At 47.5% G+C, this 19564-nt stretch overlaps 1 protein-coding gene across 6 annotated transcripts in view; it reads right to left on the reverse strand.

Annotated features, from left to right (window-relative positions):
* The window catches only part of LOC119188163 (uncharacterized), a 173790-nt gene that overhangs the window by 41595 nt on the left and 112631 nt on the right, over nucleotides 1-19564 (reverse strand). For 4 of the 6 annotated variants that reach the window (XR_012895254.1, XM_037436082.2, XM_075894536.1 and 1 more), the window contains exon 1: nucleotides 546-938. The exons of the other annotated variants lie outside the window; for them this stretch is intronic. The gene's annotated coding sequence lies outside the window, so the exon portion shown is untranslated. Of the gene's footprint in view, nucleotides 1-545; nucleotides 939-19564 lie in introns of those variants that run through there. 6 annotated transcript variants of the gene reach the window in all.

Here is a 19564-nt window from a genome sequence, read left to right on the forward strand (position 1 = left end):
TTTTACATCGTATGAAGCGCACCTGTAAAGTGCAGTATAAAACACTGTGCGACTAAATGAAAGAAGTGAGCCCTCTAAGCCAAGACATACTCGCACCAACGGGAAACACAGACATGTGTCGTCCAACTCACTCTAGTGAAACGCTAGGTACGTCACAATAAATCTTGCAGCAGAGCTCTTATCATACCTGATCCAATATGTATGCGACGCTATATTAAGTATCGCTATTTTTACATGTGCTTTTGCGTTAAGTGCACCGTCTTCACGTGTAAAAGTAACCGTAAGCACTACAACGGATTGTCGTATATTTCTGCGCATACGAATATGTAGTAATGTAGTAGGTTACTTAATAGATTATTAATATGGCACGCAATCCTCCATGTATACATCGCGTTGATTATCGGGTGACCAGCAGCTTTCAACAATCCACGCAGCTTGGACGCCACACAACTTTCATATGCCCGAAGATTCAATGAGAGTGAATATGAAATATCTTTTCTCGTTCAAAAGCACACACGACCCAATCTCTGATCTGAGCCGCTTACCAACGGTCACGCTGCCGACGAAGCGTAGCGCGACGCGCTCATGGCCGAAGCCGAGCTGAAAAGATGTCCAAACGCAGTATTATTCCGGTACGCAGAGCGAAGTTCGTTGCGGCAGCACAAAAGGAGGCACTACAATCCGCGCGAATCCGGTCACTATACGTCTTCGAAGAGGGGGGCACTTCTGCACAAAAGCTACACCAGGTGAACAGGGCCACCAATCACAGGATAGACACAATCACAGATGAAACTTGGCCCGCTTCAGAAAAAAAGTGCCTGAACGAAAGTATATACGCGCAGGCAAGGTATTCTACGAGCATCAGGCCGGTGTTCGCGAATCTCCTCTACTGAACGGGGCAGCCAGCGAAGAAGCGACCGGCTGTCCCGAGACTCCGGTGTCTGGTTTCGAGGATGGGAGAGGAGCGAACCTCGGGCGCTCATTCCTTGCCGTCATGACGTCACGAGGCTGCGCAGGTCTTCGGGCGCTCGCCAGGAAGGGCTCAAAATAGCGGCCCATGCGGGTCAAGTCCCGAATCGCGGCCTCGAGGCTTCAGCCTCTTTCGTCACCAGCAGCGCCGCTTCGTCGCTGCCAATGTGACCCACGACGGAGCAAGACGACAGCTGGCCGGGTACCCGCTCTCTTTTTTGTTGTTGTCGTTGGGCCGCCAAGCACACATCCGCATCACGCATCAAGCGGTCGGTCGCAGGCCCCGAGTTCACAGCGAGAGTCAAGGACATGGTTTCAAACTCTGCAGTTCTACCTCATCATGATTATGCGGATCAGTTAAGAAGGTATCAACAGCTCACAGGCGATAAGGAAAAGGGGCAGACTAAGTAGAGCCAAAGAGAGCTGACTTCCATCATCTCCCAAGTTCAGCGCACCTTGGAAGCCCGCGCTGTCGTATGCTGTCGTAGTTTGGCGTACCGCAGGCAAAACCACGACTAGCATAGCAATCTGTAGTGCATTGAGCACGCATTCCTGCTACGGAGGAGTCTTCTCCCTCTTGTTCTTCGAGGGCACTGATGACGACAAGTGCGGAGCACTTATAGGGCCTGGGCTGTCGTATGCGGCCGTAGGTCTGCGTAACTCAGGACAAACCGCGCATAAAAACAGAGAGAAGGAAGCAAGCGAGAATAGAGAGGAGGAGACAAAACCCGGAAGAGCATTATAAAGGGCAGAAAAAAAGAAAAAACTAGATGAGGTAGGGGAGAAAGAAATGAATAGAAATAAAGAAAGAAAGAAACACACTAAGGTCTGCAAGACAGAAAAAGAAGGAGAGAGAGGACGGAAAAAATGCGAAAACCGAGGAGAAATGAAGAAGGCGGCCCAGCTCCGCACTGTCTTTAGCTTTGGCATTCCTAGTACCAAGCTTGCTTGAATTTTGTTTTTGTTTTTTTTTTTATTTTTAATGAAATCTGGTTGGAAGTCCGCGCTCTTGGCCTCTACTGATCCTGGCCCTTTCTACGCGCTGTTCATGTCTCGTTAATGAATCCTTACCAATTCGCCCGAGCTTCTGTTTTATACAATGATCCGAAACTACTGGGTGGTTAGTCGTTCACGGCCCTAGACTGGCTAGTGAAAACGTAATTGTGGAGTGATAATAGTCGATGAGATTTTACGTCCGGAAACCACAATATGATCATGAGGAACGCCATAGAGTATGGCTCTGAAAAATTCGACCATCTGATGTGCATTCTGCAACAGTCTTGACAGAAAACAGCTCATTTGGATAGGAGGAGAGACGCTGCAAGTTTTAAAGGAATATGTACACATAAGGCAAGTAGTAACCGTGGAGCCGAACTACCACAATGAAATAACTAGAAGAATAAGGTTAGGGTGGGTCACATTCAAAAAGCATTCACAAATCATTAATGGTAATCTACCACTAACCCTCAAGAGGGAGGTATATAACAGTCGCATTTTTGCCATTACTTACCCACGGAGCCGAAACCTGGAGGCTTACAAAAGGGGTTCAGCTTAAATTGTGGACGATGCAGCGAGCGATGGAAAGGAAAATGATAGGTGTAACCTTAAGAGAAAAGAAGAGAGCAGGTTGGGTCAGGGAACAAACCGGGGTTAAGGATACGATAGTTGAAATCAAGAAGAAGAAATGGACATGGGCCGGGCACGTAGCACGTAGGCAGGATATCCACTGGTCATTAATGGTAAGTGACTTGATTCCCGAAGAAGGCAAACGCACGAGGGGGAGACAGAAAGTTAGGTGGGCCGATGAGATTAAAAACTTCGCAGGAATAATGCAGCAACAGAAAGCACAAGACAGGGATGATTGGCGGTGCATGAGAGAGGCCTTTGCCCTGCAGTGGGCGTAGTCAGGATGGTGATGATGATGATGATGATGCTGATGATGATGATGATGATGATAATGATGATAATGATGCTGATGATGATGATGATGACGACGACGGCGGCGGCGGTGGCGGCGGCGGTGGTAGTGGTGGTGGTGGTGGTGGTGGTGGTGGTGATGATGATAATAATGACGTGCTTTAACGTGTGCCTAAACCTAAGTAATATTTCGCCTTTTTTTAAAACGCGGCCGCAACCATGGAGTCAGTCAGCTGTCAGGCAACTAACTACAAGACTACTGCAGCGCATCCCATATTGGCAAGTAATTACGTAACTGTATCACCGCCATTTTTTTTAAGAGAAAGATGTGCGCCTGGGCTCTTATCCGTGGTGTCACCGCGTTCACCACAGTAAACAAATCATTGCTAGTTTGGAGATTTACTAAAGCTAATATGTTGTCAAAGAACACTTCCACAGAAATCGTTTCCTATGTGATACGGTGGATGACCCAGTAACATTGACACTTCCCACTGAGTGCAAGGCAATGGATTCGAGTGCCCGCCATGTGGTAGCTGTGGTGTATGAAGAATTGAAATTTAAAAGAACTATACTCAGTTTTCTTCTACTAACTATTGCTGTTTATGTACTGCTTTATAATGTTAAACAACATGAATCATTCAATTCACGGCTGCACCAGACGCTCTAAAAACAAATCGAGTGCAACCAAATCCGTTGAGCTCTCAAAAGTTTCACAGAGAACACAATTCGCACCTTCCCGTTGGTGAGACTGGAAAAATGAATAATTAAATCTTATAGTGTACCCTTTTGAAAACACCGATTGACAGGGTAAAGCTGAGAGCGTTAGGGGCTGTGCGTAGGAGTTGAAGCGATCTCATTCTCGGGCGAAGACAACAAATCAAATGTAAAAAATAAATCTTATGAGTTCGAACATTCAGAAATGTCATGCCAACACGAAGCATGTGTTAGTGGAAGTAATTAAATTTAATCACCTAACGTTCTTAAACGTGCTCCCGAACCTAAGAACACAAAGATTTTTACACTCTTTACAGCAAAGCTCTCTTAGTTTGTCTTCGTCGTCAGGAACAGAGAGAGAGAACTTTCTAACTAAGAACGTGTTACTTAGAATGATGATGAATATTATCATGCCAATTATGACTTATTGAATTAGAATTCAGAATTGAGACATGTCAATTAACACTGTATCAATTCAGCCCATGTTAATTAGGACCAAGCTTATTGGTGTCTCGCTAATTAAAACCTTGCTCATCTCAATACACAGTTGTATAAGGCCAGTTGGCATGAATCCATCTTGGTAGGAAGCGCAGCAACTATTACACAGAACACACAACACAGGCGCTTGTGTTGTGTGTTCTGTGTAATAGTTGCTGCGCTTCCTACCAAGATTGCTCATCTCCGTTGTTAGTCCAGCCACACTATCGCAAGTAGCCCACACTTCTTTGTCTTGCCCCCCTCAAAACGCGCTCGCCTTGGTCGATATCGGAACCGTGACCTCGAAGGCAAAAGCGCAATACCACAGCACCATCATGGTGGGTCGAGCAAAGCTCACGCCAGGTTTAGCCTCGACACCGATCCCCCTTTTGGCTACCCGACGCCTGTGGGCGCCAAGGGTATCTTTAAACGTTGCAGAAAATCAGCGAGTATAAAGGTGGAGGTGACAATCGTTTACCACCGCGACGGCCAAGCTTTTAATCAAAGCGAGGACGGGCACACTTGAACGAAGTGTTCGATCACGACACGGTGACACAGTTTAATTTAATGATTGATTTGTGGGGTTTAACGTCCCAAAACCACCATTTGATTATGAGAGACGCCGTAGGGGAGGGCTCCGGAAATTTTGACCACCTGGGGTTCTTTAACGTGCACCCAAATTTGAGTACACGGGCCTACAACATTTCCGCCTCCATCGGAAATGCAGCCGCCACAGCTGGGATTACAGTTTAATTTAGACTTTGCAAGAGTTGTAGGTCTTCTAAATGCCATGGCTGTTGTCCTTACTTCTGCACCTTGAACATTCCCGTTAGCGGGTGTCCAAGCAATATTGGCTCGATGTATCGTTTATCTCATTCAACGTCCCATGGCAATTCGAGATGAGCGAAAACACTACGGTGCAGAAGCCGGCTTTGTAACGATTGTTAAATCCCGGAGCGCGAAATAAAGCTAATAGTTTGAAGTGATCGTATATAAGCTTCATTCAGAATAACGTCGATCAAAAACAGGAACTGTTCGGCACATAGGTGCACGATAATCCCGATTTAGTATGCGAGTTCAGATAAGGGTTCAAGTGTAACTCTGCTGTAAGTGTTTGATAAATTCTGTTATTTAGGCTAAGGGAAATAAATAAGTAATTTATTATTTTATTGCTTTTCATTGTTTTTAGCTTAATAATATTCACATCGTATATGATGTGATCAACTTTTTGCACTTTTTCACCTATAGGCGAAAAAGCGGGAAAGATCAGGACCGAAAAGGCACACATACAACCACACGTTTATAGTTACGTCTTTCATCATTCACCCTGCTTCAAGATAAGCGTATACTATAGTTATCCTTCTTCCCTTCTCTTCATTCCCGCCTACCATCTCTCTCTCTGTAACGCCGATGAGGGCACGCCCCTTCTGCTAACAAGCAAAACGGCCCGATCAAGAGTAATACGAAAAGGCAATTATCGTAGGCATGCACGGCACTCCTCTTTAGGGGGGCCATGGTTTATCGCAACGCTGTTATTGATTGATTGATATGTGGGGTTTAACGTCCCAAATCCACCATATGATTATGACAGACGCCGTAGTGGAGGGCTCCGGAAATCTCGACCACCTGGGGTTATTCAACGTGCACCCAAATCTGAGCACACGGACCTACAACATTTCCGCCTCCATCGGAAATGCAGCCACCGCAGCCGGGATTCCATCCCGCGACCTGCGGGTCAGCAGCCGAGTACCTTAGCGACTAGACCACTGCGGCGGGGCCGCAACGTTCTTATTGCAATTTAGGAATCTATGTTATCTCTGTTCTTACAGCTGTTTTCAATAAGGTCGAGCTGTCACTCACGGATCACGCCACCTGTCGCGTTGGCTGTTGTCAATAATTTATCAGTAATCGACCTCCGACGACGCTATGCGTGTTTTTTTTTACAACCGTGGGATGTCGTGAAAGAAAAACACGGAACCTTGATATTTTTCTTGGACCCATAATGCAGCGCACAAGATGTCTGTTACCTGGCACAAGGGGGCTCTGGCGCATACGTGCGCCCCGCTTCAAAGTTGTTGGGCCTCCATCCAAGAAACCAGCGTGACCGCGTGCGTAGGCAAGCGAGCTTGCCAGAAATTTGACATTAAGAAACACCTGTGCACTACGCATCGTGACGGTCGAGATTAAAGCGATCATTCATTCCGCGAATCGTTAAGTAAGAAGCGAAACAGGATTGCAGTTGCACGCCGAGCTGAAAGATCTCTTCGTCTCGCCATTCCACCTCGTCCGCGGTTGCAGCTCCCGAGGTTCATGCCTGCAGTGTTGTCGTTGCTGTTGGCTTTCATTACTATAAATAAACTGGGTGATGCGAGTTGAACATTCTGACATCGTCATTATCAGTATACATTTATATCCACTGCACTACAAAGTTCGCTCAGAAGTTTTCAATGACCGCTCAGCAGGTCTTCAACACAGCATTGGTTCTCTGCCGTTTTTGGCTACACCTGTGTGCTTTAGATATTCTGATATGCTACAAATATAATTCTACCATGCATGAGAGTACGCGTGGGGCCCATTATGGTATCACATATGGTTTTTATAGCCATCCGTCGTCAGTTAAGTATGTTGCCATGCGGCACTCTGTGACGCCTGGTTATTATTTAATCTTCTATCACGCTATATTACGTATGTATACGCAGTTCGTTCCCAACAAAACGCTTGCACAGACTTTTTGTGCGCAGGAGTTTCTAGCCCCTGCATAGCTCTGTGTTGGAATACTGGGTAATTTATTGATATGTGGGGTTTAACGTCCCAAAACCACCATATGATTATGAGAGAGACGCCGTAGTGGAGGGCTCCGGAAATTCAGACCACCTGAGGTTCTTGAACGTGCACCCAAATCTGAGCACACGGGCCTACAAGATTTCCGCTTCCATCGGAAATGCAGCCGCCGCAGCCGGGATTCGATCCCGCGACTTACGAGTCAGCAGCCGAGTACCTTAGCCACTATAGACCACTGCGGCGGGGCTTCGAATATACTGGTTAGCCACGTAGAGGACCCCGCTTCGTACTCTGTTTCATCCAGGATTTTTTTTTACAGCGACAGTTGTTACCCGATCAAAACGGCAGTGCGGCAGTGGCAGTGGCAGTGGGTAGTTGTCCGCCGCCGGTGTCCGTATTTTCTTAGTTCGCGCGATAGCGGTTTCAGACATCGGCGGCGGCAGCGGCAGACAACTACGGCACCCTTGTTGGGATCTCATAACTTTTCGCTGTAAAAAGAAAAGAAAAAAAGGAAAAAAAAAACGTTCGCAATTTGAGCAACTAGTATAAGGCTCGAACCAACAGTGGAGTCAGGGTTAGACTTAGCTACTTCCAAATTTTTGCTAGTAATGCCATGCTTTTGCTAGAGATGCCAAGTTCTTGCTAGTAGTAATAACAATGACTACGCTTTGATATTTTTTTTTAATGTGAAGCCTTTCTTATTGAAGTGCAGGCACTTAGAGCGTTTCTATCTTCATATCTATCTTTATATCTAGCCGCCTATTCGTCTGGCTGCCCTCGGGATCTCCTCCTTCACTTGAGGCATGCAGATCAACATAAGTATAGGGGCAAGAAGGTTTGATAAGGTTGTGACCACGACGTGAATAACGTGAAAGTCCTGTCGCGTACGTCGTCGAACCTTTTCCTCGAAACATGTGTTGCACCTCCCGTTGGCCACACACCGCTGTGCTTAACGTGCGTAGTTTATTAACAGCTAATAAACCCGGGAACGTTGAGAACAAACGTTGGTAACTTTATTGTGAGAGCATTAGGAAACATTGACGTGAGTAGCGTTGAGGTGGCAAACTCAAAAAATAAAAATCAGGGTTCCCAGCAGAAATCAAACCATATAATTCCGCGTGGCGGTAAAGTATTTTACCTCAGAGTGACGAGAAGCCTCGAATCTGCTTTGGAAGAACACCCTATGCAGGCATTATGTTGGTGAAATGTCAAATGTAGTTGCGTACTGGCTAGCCAATTTCACAGTGAAAGCTGTTATGAGATCACAACTCGGCTCTCGCGCAGCGCCGTTGTTGTCCGCCGCCGCCACCGCCTGTGCCCGTAATCGCATCGCGCGAAATTAGAAAAAAAAACTAATAACATGACGCAGTGGGGCTTGAACCCGGGTCCGCTGGGTGCCAGCCCAGTATTCCACCACTCAGCCACGGAGGTGCTTGGGACCAATTGGCAAACTTGCCTTAGGCAGGCTTGATGTCAAGAAGGAGGTCCCCTTGCAGCCTAGAGCTTTGGGACCTCCTTCTGTATAACATTTTTCCTATGTATTATCTTTTATTGAATTAATAAAAAATATTATCTTAAAAAAAAAAAAAATGATGTTAATAAGACTCGTAAAGCGTTTTAATATAGCAAAAGCACAACCAGTCGTCGCACGATGAGACTATAGCGTAACGAGTGGGTCGTCCAATTCTCCAACCCATTACAAACGCTTGTTCTTGTTCATTTATAAACTCTGGCGCATGCACACTTCAGGCATGATTCATCATCGTCGTCAGCCACTGCATTACGATTGGCACAAAATTCCTCGCAATATTTTAGCGGATACCACGCTTCTCAGAAGAATGACAAAATAATAGCATAGCGAATGCCGGCCTACTATCTAAAAATTTATATTATCAATACGTTGTGGGTATTAAGCCTAATACCATAGTGGTTATCAACCAAGTGTGTTTGCAGCAGTTACCCAATGAGGGTTTAGAAAAGGCTTTAAAACGCCGCTCATTTATAGCTTTCGCCGTGACTGTGCTGCGCCTTTCGCGCAGACCTGGCATTTTTTTTTTATTCCATAACACACGTGCGTACTTAGAAATGCAGAAACGCGCATGCGACGACAACACGTCTTGAGCCCACGGCCTAACATCCGAGAATGCAATATGCAGGCAACCTGGGCAGCGGCATTCCCGAAGAAAATTGCTTTCCCAGCTCCTTGGGTGGCAGGGGTGCAAAGATTGAGCACGCTTTGTCGAGCTAAAGCGACATTTCGTGAGCACCCATCTACACACGGACTCAGTCGACGCTCTCGGAGCCACAACTCCAGCGGTCGCATCCACCTTCGAGGTGATTTCGAGTCGGAATTGAAGAATACGGGAGGACGTCGGCACGTGTCCAAAAAGCACTCGTTCTCGACGCTGTCATTGCGGTGATAACGGTGGTGTCGTTTCCGAAAACACTCGTTGACACGCCAGACAGCCGGTCTGACAACGACGTTTCTGTTTTCAAGATTTGCAATGACCATCCGAATGGTCTCGCTTTCCTTTTATTTATTTTTTTTTATTTTTGAGAGCTACACTGGACAGTCAGGTCAAGTTGAATGAAAATAGGTAACTGCCTCAAGTCTTTTTCTTTTTACTTCCCGTATTCCGGGTGCCCCTGTAAAGCAATCGGTCGTTGTTGTCGGGGGGGCGGAGGGGGGGGGCATCCTTACATGGGAGGGAAACGTGAGTAAAGCTGCGTCCGAGAAACGTCGATGGAAACAGCGCACAGACGGGACGGAAGGAAATAAGAGCAATCGTGTTTTCGCAACACACATACGTAAACAGAAATTCGGGAAAGAAGATCGAAATTTTTTTAGAAAGAAGACCGTGACAAGCATTACGCGTTTCGTCTATCTGGCATTGATTATACGCGACGAGACCAAAGCAGAAGGCGTCCAAGTGGCGCTTGCCAGCGGCGAGGCCTTCGGGGGTCGGTGTCGAAACTATCCTGCACCACCCTCCCCCGCACCTACAAACACACGCACAGGCAGGACATTGACGCAGGGGCCGCATCCGCTGGCGTGCTGAGCGGAGATTCGCACTGGCGAAACTTTCTCGGCGGTTTGAGCAAACAAACTCGTAAGCAGGGGGAGTGTGTGTGTAGAGAGGGGGCAGTGTGTGTGTAGAGAGGGGGCAGTGTGCGAGGGGAAACCCTTCTCGTAACTAAAACGAGGGGCCATGTGAAGGAGAAGGTGCGGCAGAGATATAGGCCCCACGGCGGGCTTCTCGTGACGTCGGAAGTCACGGGTTCACGCGTCGCGCGACTTATAGCGGCCCAATATGGCACCGCTACACGGAGGCGTCGGAGGGAGGGATGCCCGCCGCCACAATAGCAAGGTCGCCAATTTCTTTTCCGCGCTCCAGATTTGTTTGGGGGCGGGGGGGGGGGGGGAGGCGTTTCGCCACCACCTTTTTGCGAGGATGTGGTGTGGGACGCAACACCCTTGAAGGACGCTGCACGTGTGTGTGTGTACGCTTTCGCACTTTCGAGAACCGAGAAAATTGGCTGCACACAACGTGTGCGAAAAGGCGCGAAAGCTTAAGCGCAAGGACTGCAGCTTTTTTTTTTTTCGCATCGCACGCCGCGCACAATAGTACAGTTACTTCGGGACGCTAGGCTAACAGGCAACTTTCGAAGCCATATCTTCACGACTGCTCGCTGTCGGTGATAGAAGCTGCCCTGCAAGCGGCTTTAGACACGCGCAAATATCCAATTTCTTTCTTGCTTTCAAAGTGGCTCGCCGTCCCCAGTGAAGGGAAAGGGGAGGGGAGCTTTTTGACGTCAGCAAAAGCTACCGCCAAGGTTGCACCACTACTGTTTTTCAACAACACTAACGCGTTTCTCTGACGACACTAAGAGAACGCGACTGGCTCTCCGGTTGCTCTATACGAGACAGTTTATGCCCTGGACGTCCACCGTTGGCATTCTCTCCTCCCTCCTCGTTAACAAGATTAGCGACTCGCCCACGTGAAGGCTGCTACCTATACTTGTTTTTTTTTCTTTTAACAGAGTAGTGCTGTCGTCAGCACGCGTCAAGGGCAGTTGCGTCATGTCTACTCGAGTTATACATCGAGCTCCACAGGCTTTTATGCATGATGAAAAAAAATTTGCTCATTCGACGTCAAACATACTCGAGTGAAACAACCTAGAGGTGCCAGAAATTTTCCTGTGGTGACGAGAAAACAAGCTTCGATTATTTTACCCAAACGGCTGTATGCCAGGCTCCCGTCGTATCCTTCAAAGTCCCACAGAGACTGTGGAGGTGCTCGCAAGTTGCTGTGGCCTTGTCCATTCGCACCCACGATGACCGAATTCAGGCGAACCAAATGTGTTGAATGTCTTAGCAAAATGACAGAAAAGCGTGCAGTATGTGAAACGATGGATTAAGCCAGCTTCTTGCAACTATAACGACAGCGTACGTAAACGATTGTAGACCGCTCCGTTTTATCGAAATTTGAAAACTCAAGTTGTGAGGGGTCGACTTACAATTGAAACGATAGCTAGTATACCACCAGTTACGGTGGTGCAAACGAGAAATCGGGAACCCTGTGGGATGATTACTATATTACGTTTGCGTTCGGCCTACATCTATAGCTTATATCGTATTTCCTCGCGTATAACCAGCCTCCTCAGCAATGATTCGCAGAAAATTTACTCGAAATGATACTCGCGTATTGCCGAGAAGCTAGCTTCTTTGCATTGCTGTAGAACATTACCGTGAAGCCATTTCTGCTCACCAACTGGTTTCTCTTGGTGGTATGCGAAATCGTCTCGCAAGAAGCGGGGAAGTAATTCTTAAATAAAAAGAAAAGAAAAGTGAGCCCCATAACTGTCCATCAGGGGGAGGACACCTCAACATTAGCTTACTAGGGGGGGGGGGGGGGGGGAAGGGATTAAAAGGAAAGGATTAAATGGTATACAGATAGTGAGATGGGGAAGGAGAGCGCGTGGCACAGGGGAGCGACATCGAAAGTAAGGAGAAGATAAGGAAAGATAAACACGGTCGCAGGAGTCTGAGGACGGGGCACCACTCGGCGAGAGTCCTTGTCAGCGTCAGGACATGGCGTAGGGCGAGCCCAGTCGGCCAGAGCTGCGCTGTCGTCGGAGATCGCAGGGGCACAACCGGTCGGGACGAGATCCAGAGAGCGAGTCCATCTCGCAAGAAGCCCGTGCCTTCCCGTAGGAAATGGGAATACCAAGGACGCACTCCAAGGCTATCAGTAGCCAGGCATCAAAGGTCACGAAGAAGACTGAATTGACAGTGACAAGGGAGCACGTGTTTTCACTCAAGTGACTAAATAATAATTTTCTTTTTACTAAGTGCACTCACGCGTTTTCTTTCTTTCGTTTTTTGCCACATGATATTAGAGAGGTAGACCAGCAGTAGAGTCGACTTGCAATCGCACAAGTATGTAACTCTGAAAATAAGGCGCTGCACAAACGTTCGTAATCTTTTGTTACAAGTATAACGCACAGCCTGTAAATGAGATAGAAAGAACCTGCCAAAGCTCATCTTTAGACACTGATAATACATATACAGGCTTACGAAATATACATTATCAAACTGCGCAAAAAACGAACGGAAACACGAAAGGAGAGAAAAGCACGAACAGGCGCAGACTATCAACTTGCTTGCGCTTTTCTCTCCCTTTGGACGACGAAGTGTTCAGGTATCCAAGCGCTTCTCTCTGTGCTCTCCAATTTTTCTCGGTGAAACCTTAAGTTTTTTCTAGTGCCTCGGCTCCGCGTCTTGCGGCCATGAACGCCTTCCGGAGGACCGCCTGGACAGCGGTCATCCCGGCCAACAACCGCGAGGAAGAGAGGAACTTCCCTCAGGGACAGCGAGGACACAGAGCTGTACTCAGCCGCCTCGGAAGACTCATCCAACGATGATTTCATTTCTGGTCGGGGCAAGAGGGCGAAGAGGAAGATCGTCAACGCAGCCTCGCCCACCTCTGCGAGTACAGCGACTATGAAGCCAAGGCATGAACTCTGGCCACACGTCATCATCTTCGTGCCAGAAGAGTCCTCAGGAAACCTGTGAATGCTGAACAGGCAAGCACTCTCCGCTTTTTCGGAACGTGTGGTACCTCATAAAATCAAGTAAATCAGAGTAAATACGCGAAAAAAATGTACTCGCCATAGAATTTTTCCAGGTGAATGTGCTTGGACCACTCAACCAAGTGACTGAGCTAGGCGGCATTAAAGTGTGCCCCTTTGCACCGATTGACAACGCATCCACTGCTGGGGTGATATACGACATAGACATTGCGATTCTCGACGCTGGCTTGCGTACCCTCATCAAACCGGCAAATGGGGGTTCTGTCATCACTCAGGTACACCCACCACCTTGGGAAGCCACGCTGTGCGAAACTGGTATTCAAAGGCGACTGCACACCATCCCGTGTCGAAGTCGGACATTTTCGACATCCTGTTCAGCCTTTTGTACAAAAGCCACTTCAGTGTCACCAGTGCTTTAAACTATACTCACGGCAAAGGCGTGTGCCCGAACTCGCTACGGTGCCCCCGGTGCGCAGAACCCCATTTGGAAGATGCGTGTCAATCCACATTTCTTAAATGCGGTAACTGTAATGGCTCACATACTGCCTCATCGAAAGACTGCCCTGGAATTAAGAAGGAGCGCGCAGCAAATGGCCACAGACCATTCGACCCACAGGGATGCTGCCGAAACAGTCCGGTGTCGGCAGCGGCGTCGGTGCAATCGTTCGACCTCAAAGACTGCACAAGCTCGAAACAACAGTGCCACCTCTACTGCTGCACCATTAAGTCAAGCCGCAACAGGACCGACAAATTCAAAGAAGACTGTGGAGAGGACTATCTCTACAGAGGAATGGCCTATTCTTCCAAGTCATCTGCTAACCATAGACCGTCAGAAGACCACGCCCACTCGGGGTCTTCACCAACCGCTGATGACACATATAAGATGGCAAAGTCATAACTATGCTTTGTTCTCTCATAGATGCCATCCGGGAGATCTTGTTTGGCATGAGTTCAACGTCTGCTCGAAGCGCTCTCAAAGTACTGGACACCTTAAGCCCAGTACTTGAATCGCTCTAGTAGAAATATGACTAACGATCACCATCATTTCTAAGAAGTCAAGGAATCATCCATCATTCAGTGCAACTCCAGTGGACTAAAACCGCGTCTTTTCGAACTTCCGTCAGTTAGTGCGCGTCAACATGTTCCAAGTCATCAACATTTGTGAACCCAACGCGTGTGGGAGCTCTGCTCTCTCTCCCTTTCTCCATCTTTTAAACTCCCTCATCCCTATCCTCAGTGTAGGGTAGCATACCGGTCACTCCAGACTGGTTAACATGTCCCTGCCTTTCCTTTCCCCTCTGTTACTCCTCCTCTCTTCCTTCATGTTTCTGTTCATCTTTTGCACAGTTACATAATGGATCATTACCAACTCACCCATCTTACCAATTTTGTGCAATTACGAAAGATATGCCCTGGGGAAGCGTCATTACAACATACATTGCATAGAAGCTGCATCTCCACACGAAAGCGTCTAGCATGAACTGACAATGTTACTGAGCGATGACAGTGCCTTTGTCACGGCATCGCGTATGTTATAGCACAGTTTAACCGTGAGTGCGAAATGCGAAGAATAAAGCGACCACACGAGCCCCGAGTCAACGTTCCTTCATTTGCCTAACCAACAAACGCAATACTTTCTTGCTTCCTCAGCCAGCTGTTTTGGTAGTGTGATTTTGAGACACCTTCAGAAGGTGACTACTGCCGTAACTGAACTTTTAGAGACACCACCAGATGTGCTTACACTCACCATGCCACCTTAGAGATTCTGGCGCTTCTCTTCTTTCCTTGCATTTAAATGTCTGTGTCTTCGCGCTTATTCTTCGCGTTTATTCAATCCTGTGATGTGCCGAAAATGTTTTCAAGCTCCCGTTTCAGTAATATCCTCCAAGAGGCCCTTCAAAAGCAAGCCAGTTACGGTGACGAAATTGCGCGCTTTCTCGGGATTAGACAAAGGATGGAAAATGCCCACCGCCGTGCAGTCGCCTCGCCGTCTCTTTTTTTCCGCGGCAACGCCCCCTCTCCTCTATCTTTCTGGAACACACACGTGCACTTACGCACCCAGAAATACGTACGAGCACACCCAGGAACGAAAAGAACACTGGAGAAGAAAGAGGCAGCCAGTGGCCGGGAAACTAAAAGCGTCCTGCGGCGGTGTCGCGATGCTCGGTGAGGAACGAGAAGCGTCGCTAGATTCCGGCAAAGTGGGGTTCGGCAATCGCCCCGCGCACGTGTCCCCTGCTCGACACAACAGCGGCGGTGCATCGCAAGTGAGATGGCAGAAAAAGAGGCAGCGTTTCGTGAAATACCAATCTCGGAAGAGTGTCGCAATCGACCGCGAACCACGGGACGTTGACGCCAGCGTTACGAAGCAGGGACCCCGGGGTATGCATATCGCCGCAAAGTGGGGAACGACGAGCGTCGTGTTGACAGCTACCTCTTCACCGAAGCCACAGTGACGGTGCAGAAATGTCTCGTCAAAACGAGGTCTACCTAGCACTTCTTTCAGCGAGGCTGCAGGCGACACGTTGCAGACTCGTGGTTAAAGCTTCGGAAGTTGCTTTTCTGAACCATACGGAATCCCCTCCCCCCCCCCCCACACACACACCCTTTCTCCACGTTCTTAGCGAGCTACGAAGTGTCTAAGTTCGTCACCTTAGAAACGATGGTTGGCTGGAGGTGTTAGCACGGTCAATGTGATTCGCTTAAAATTCCGACGCGTTGGTACTCAGTATCATAGAGGGATATGAAAGCACTCAAGAAACTATTAGTACTGTGAGTACATTATTCTATAGCCTTCGTTCTTCGTCCCTTTCACCTGTATATAATCACTGCGAGCGTTTTCTACTTTTGAAGTTTCGTCGCCCGGTTCTGCCGAGTAAAGGTCGTAGAGACCACGACGGTGCTGCTGTCTTTCAATAGCAATAATTATTCGGTTATTAAGTTCCAAAACGACGATATGATTATGACAGACACCGTGCAGTGGCTGGCTCCGGAAATTTTGACTACCCGAGTGATCTTTACGTTGCACCTGAATCTAAGCACACGAGTCTCTCACATTTCACCTCTATCAAAACGTGTCCGCCGCGACGAGGATTCGATGGAGCACGGTGACACTCAACCACCGTAGCAGGTCAAGTGCTCAATATAGGGCCGCAGATTTTACAATGGGCCTTTTCGCCGGCTTTCAACGTACATTCGTTAATTAGCAACATGCGCTAAAACCTCATCTCTCCAAAGTACAGGACAAGGTAATCGAGGGCTGTTCTGCGGGTTGGATAATTACTCCAGAGTGTTTATATAACAGCGCGTAAACAAGTGATGACTGAATCAATGGACTCACTTGTCCTCTCTTGTTTGAACGTCCCTTGCCTCTACGGTGTTCTATGCGCTGGCTTGTCAAACACCGCTAAATACAAGTGTCCAATCTAGAAGCAGGTAATAAAGAATCCTCCTTATTTACGGGTGCATGCAAAAAGAAGAAGTTCGCACATTTTTAAGCTTCATCTTCAAACGTTGAACGGGATTGCGATATCCTGTCCTTAGTGCGTAACGAGTTCAAAATTGCTTGTGTCAGTGAAGTTTTCGCATACGGCTGCATTCTGTGCAATTCCTAGCATGCTTTAAACCACGGACCGTTGTGCGCGTGAAATATTTTCCAACTTGCTATGCCCCACTACGTAGTCTTAAGGGCGAAGGTGCAGTAATGTATGTGCCTTTTGTAGTGGCCCGCTTTAAAACATGAATTCATGCAAATAATGACATGTTCGTACGCCCGACTACAATCTATGCTTGTACCACGCATCATTACTGCGATATTACATGTTGCATTGTGAAGCACGTGTGCAGAACGCTTGTGTTTGTAAAGCATGCAAGTTAGTTTTACTGCATTTCTGAGCAGAGGAAGTTATTTTCACTGCATTCACAAATACCCTTTCAGACACAATGTTGCATGGGGTTGTTTTTGTAATGCCTATCGTACATTTGTCGGAGAGGCCTTAAGTGTTATGTACTCTATGTGTATACGTAAGCCGCATTTGTGTTAAATACATGTAAGAGAGAAAAAAAGACGCGTGGGTCTGTCGTGGAACGCTCCTTGCCACGCGAAGCAGACCCGGTTTTCATCCTCACTCAGATTCGAATTTCTTGTTTTTTTTTGTTTTATTTGCATCTTTCTCGATTTTTCGGTCACGCACAGGATGATAATTTTTCACTCACAGCCAACGACGCCGACGCCAGAATGTCTGTGAAACGAGCTCTTTGACGCTATCGCGTTAAATAAACTTGCCCGGGGGAGGGATGTGATACCTAAATGGAAAGAAGATCAAAGTGAACTCCGTAACTGGCTCTCAGGGGGAGGACACCTTAACAGTAGCTCACAAGGGATGGGGGTAAAAGAGGGATTAAAATGATAGGAATTAAAGGTATAGAGATAGAGAGCGAAGCAAGAGGAGAGAGAGGCGCAGAGACAGCCACGTATGCTAGTAAGGAGAAGATAGGAAAGATGGGCACGGTCGCAGAAGCCCTAGGACGGGGCACCACTCAGCGAGAGCTCTTGTCGGCGTCAGGAGATGGCGTAGGGGGAGCTTAGTCGGCCAGAGTGGCGCTGTCGTCGGAGATCGCGGGGGCACGACCGGTCGGCACGAAATCAAGCGAGCGAGTGAAATCCACTGAACGCGGGTCATAAAGTATTGTTCGAGAGTTGATGAACGAATTCGAATATCTAACTTGCCCCTTTCCACGCAGGTTCTGATGAGCTGACAGTGCGTCGACAAGCAAGCTATTGCGGATTGCCTAGCTAGGCTAGAAAATCGCTCGGGAAAAAAGCAGTTGTCGGTCACCTTCAGAAACTTCGAGCGTGAACGAAGACAGGGAGGAAGAGGGAGAGAATGACAACAGCGTTGGTGTCATTCTTCTTTCTTTCTCGCTGTCACTGTTCGAGCCCCGGTATAAGTTTACTTTCTGCTTTACGAGTGAACCTACGATGGCGAAATTCGTCACATTAGAGTTCTGAGCGCAATTTATCAATCTAAACCAATTCGCTGCGTCACTTCATGTTTCTTCTTCACAAATGATACGATGGTCACGAAACAGCTTGCCGTCAGCTGCTGCTGCTGCTATTCCTCCCCGCAATTTCGGTGAGCCGTAAGAGCAACGTCCCGCCAAAAACAGTGGCAAACTTCAACTTCTTCAGCTCGCCCAAGTCCAAAGCACATAAAGGCTTTCCTGTTGAGCGTAAAGCTCAGTGACATTGGCGTTTTCTCTTAGGTGCGCAAACAACGGTGCTAAAAGGATGGCGAGGACAAAGTGCGAAGACGAAGGGCGACAGCGCACTCCGCTGTCTCGAACGACGCCAGATATGATGCGCCAGCCCCAATCGCCGTTTTTTACGTTGACGGGTGGGCGCTGCAGACACCGCTTTAGGCTTCGGGCACTCTAAAGACAACTTTGCACTGTACGGCGCAGACTTTTCTTACAGTAACGCATCTCTGACAAAGTTTTTTATATCGTCTAATTCCTTTCTGTAGAGTGCCCTTCTCCTCCTCCCACTTTACAGAGTGGGTAAGGGGGGGCAGGGGGTGCTAAGGACATGGGAAGTTCACGCTACAAGAAAGACACTGAAACGAGGGAACAGAAAAATTCAGAGGCAGGAAAGCAGCGGGTAACGCAAAAGCATGTCTTCAATGTCTTTTTATACTTCCTTAGTGGCTTTCTACTACGCACGTAAACGAGCAGCTGTAGTGGGAAGGCAAGCTAAGCCACATCTGACTATAGAAAATTACTCGATTTGATAATCAACTGGCAAAAGAGCTTAAATATAGTAAAGCAATAGCAATAAAATGAATTTATTTTGCATAAATATACAAAAACAGACACTACGAGTATGTCTGCAGGCATCAGCCGTAAAAGCACACAATACAACATACAGGTCATTTGCCCGTCACACAACAGCTGTAATATTTCGTAGTGTTCTTTTACAAATGCAAAAGAGAAGTCTATGAAATCGACCCGTTGAAAAATGGAACAAGACATAATGAAAGGAAGCCGCTATGTCTGTGATAGAGCACGAAAAACAGTGTCCACTTAAATAATCACGAAGAGCTCTCATTACGTCACCATCATGAACTTCGCTCACTGTAGCAGCAATAAACTAGTTTTTTTTTTTTTCAATAACCTACAGCATTTTGTTTCAAATGTAATGCATTGTTAAAATTGATGGTGCACAAGTAAACCTCTCTCTTTTTTATTATTCATTTCGGAATCATATTTTCGGCCTAACTCTGCGTACAGTGAAAGTATGAGAATTCTGTTTCTAGAGCTATATTTTTTTTCTTGAACACAACCAAATGAATGTCACGAACAATTAATCTAAAGAAAATTGATATGTGGAGTTTAACGTCCCCAAACCACCATATAATTATGAGAGGCGCCATAGTGGAGGGGCTCCGGAAATTTCGACCATTTGGGGTTCTTTAACGTGCACCCAAAACTGAGCACACGGGCCTACAACATTTTCGCCTCCGTCGAAAATGCAACCACCGCTGCCGGGATTCGATCCGGCGATCTGCGGGTCAGCAGCCGAGTACCTTAGCCACTAGACCACCGCGGCGGGTCA

This window comes from Rhipicephalus microplus, chromosome 1, assembly GCF_043290135.1.
Source record: "Rhipicephalus microplus isolate Deutch F79 chromosome 1, USDA_Rmic, whole genome shotgun sequence".
Classification (NCBI taxonomy): Eukaryota; Metazoa; Arthropoda; class Arachnida; order Ixodida; family Ixodidae; genus Rhipicephalus; species Rhipicephalus microplus.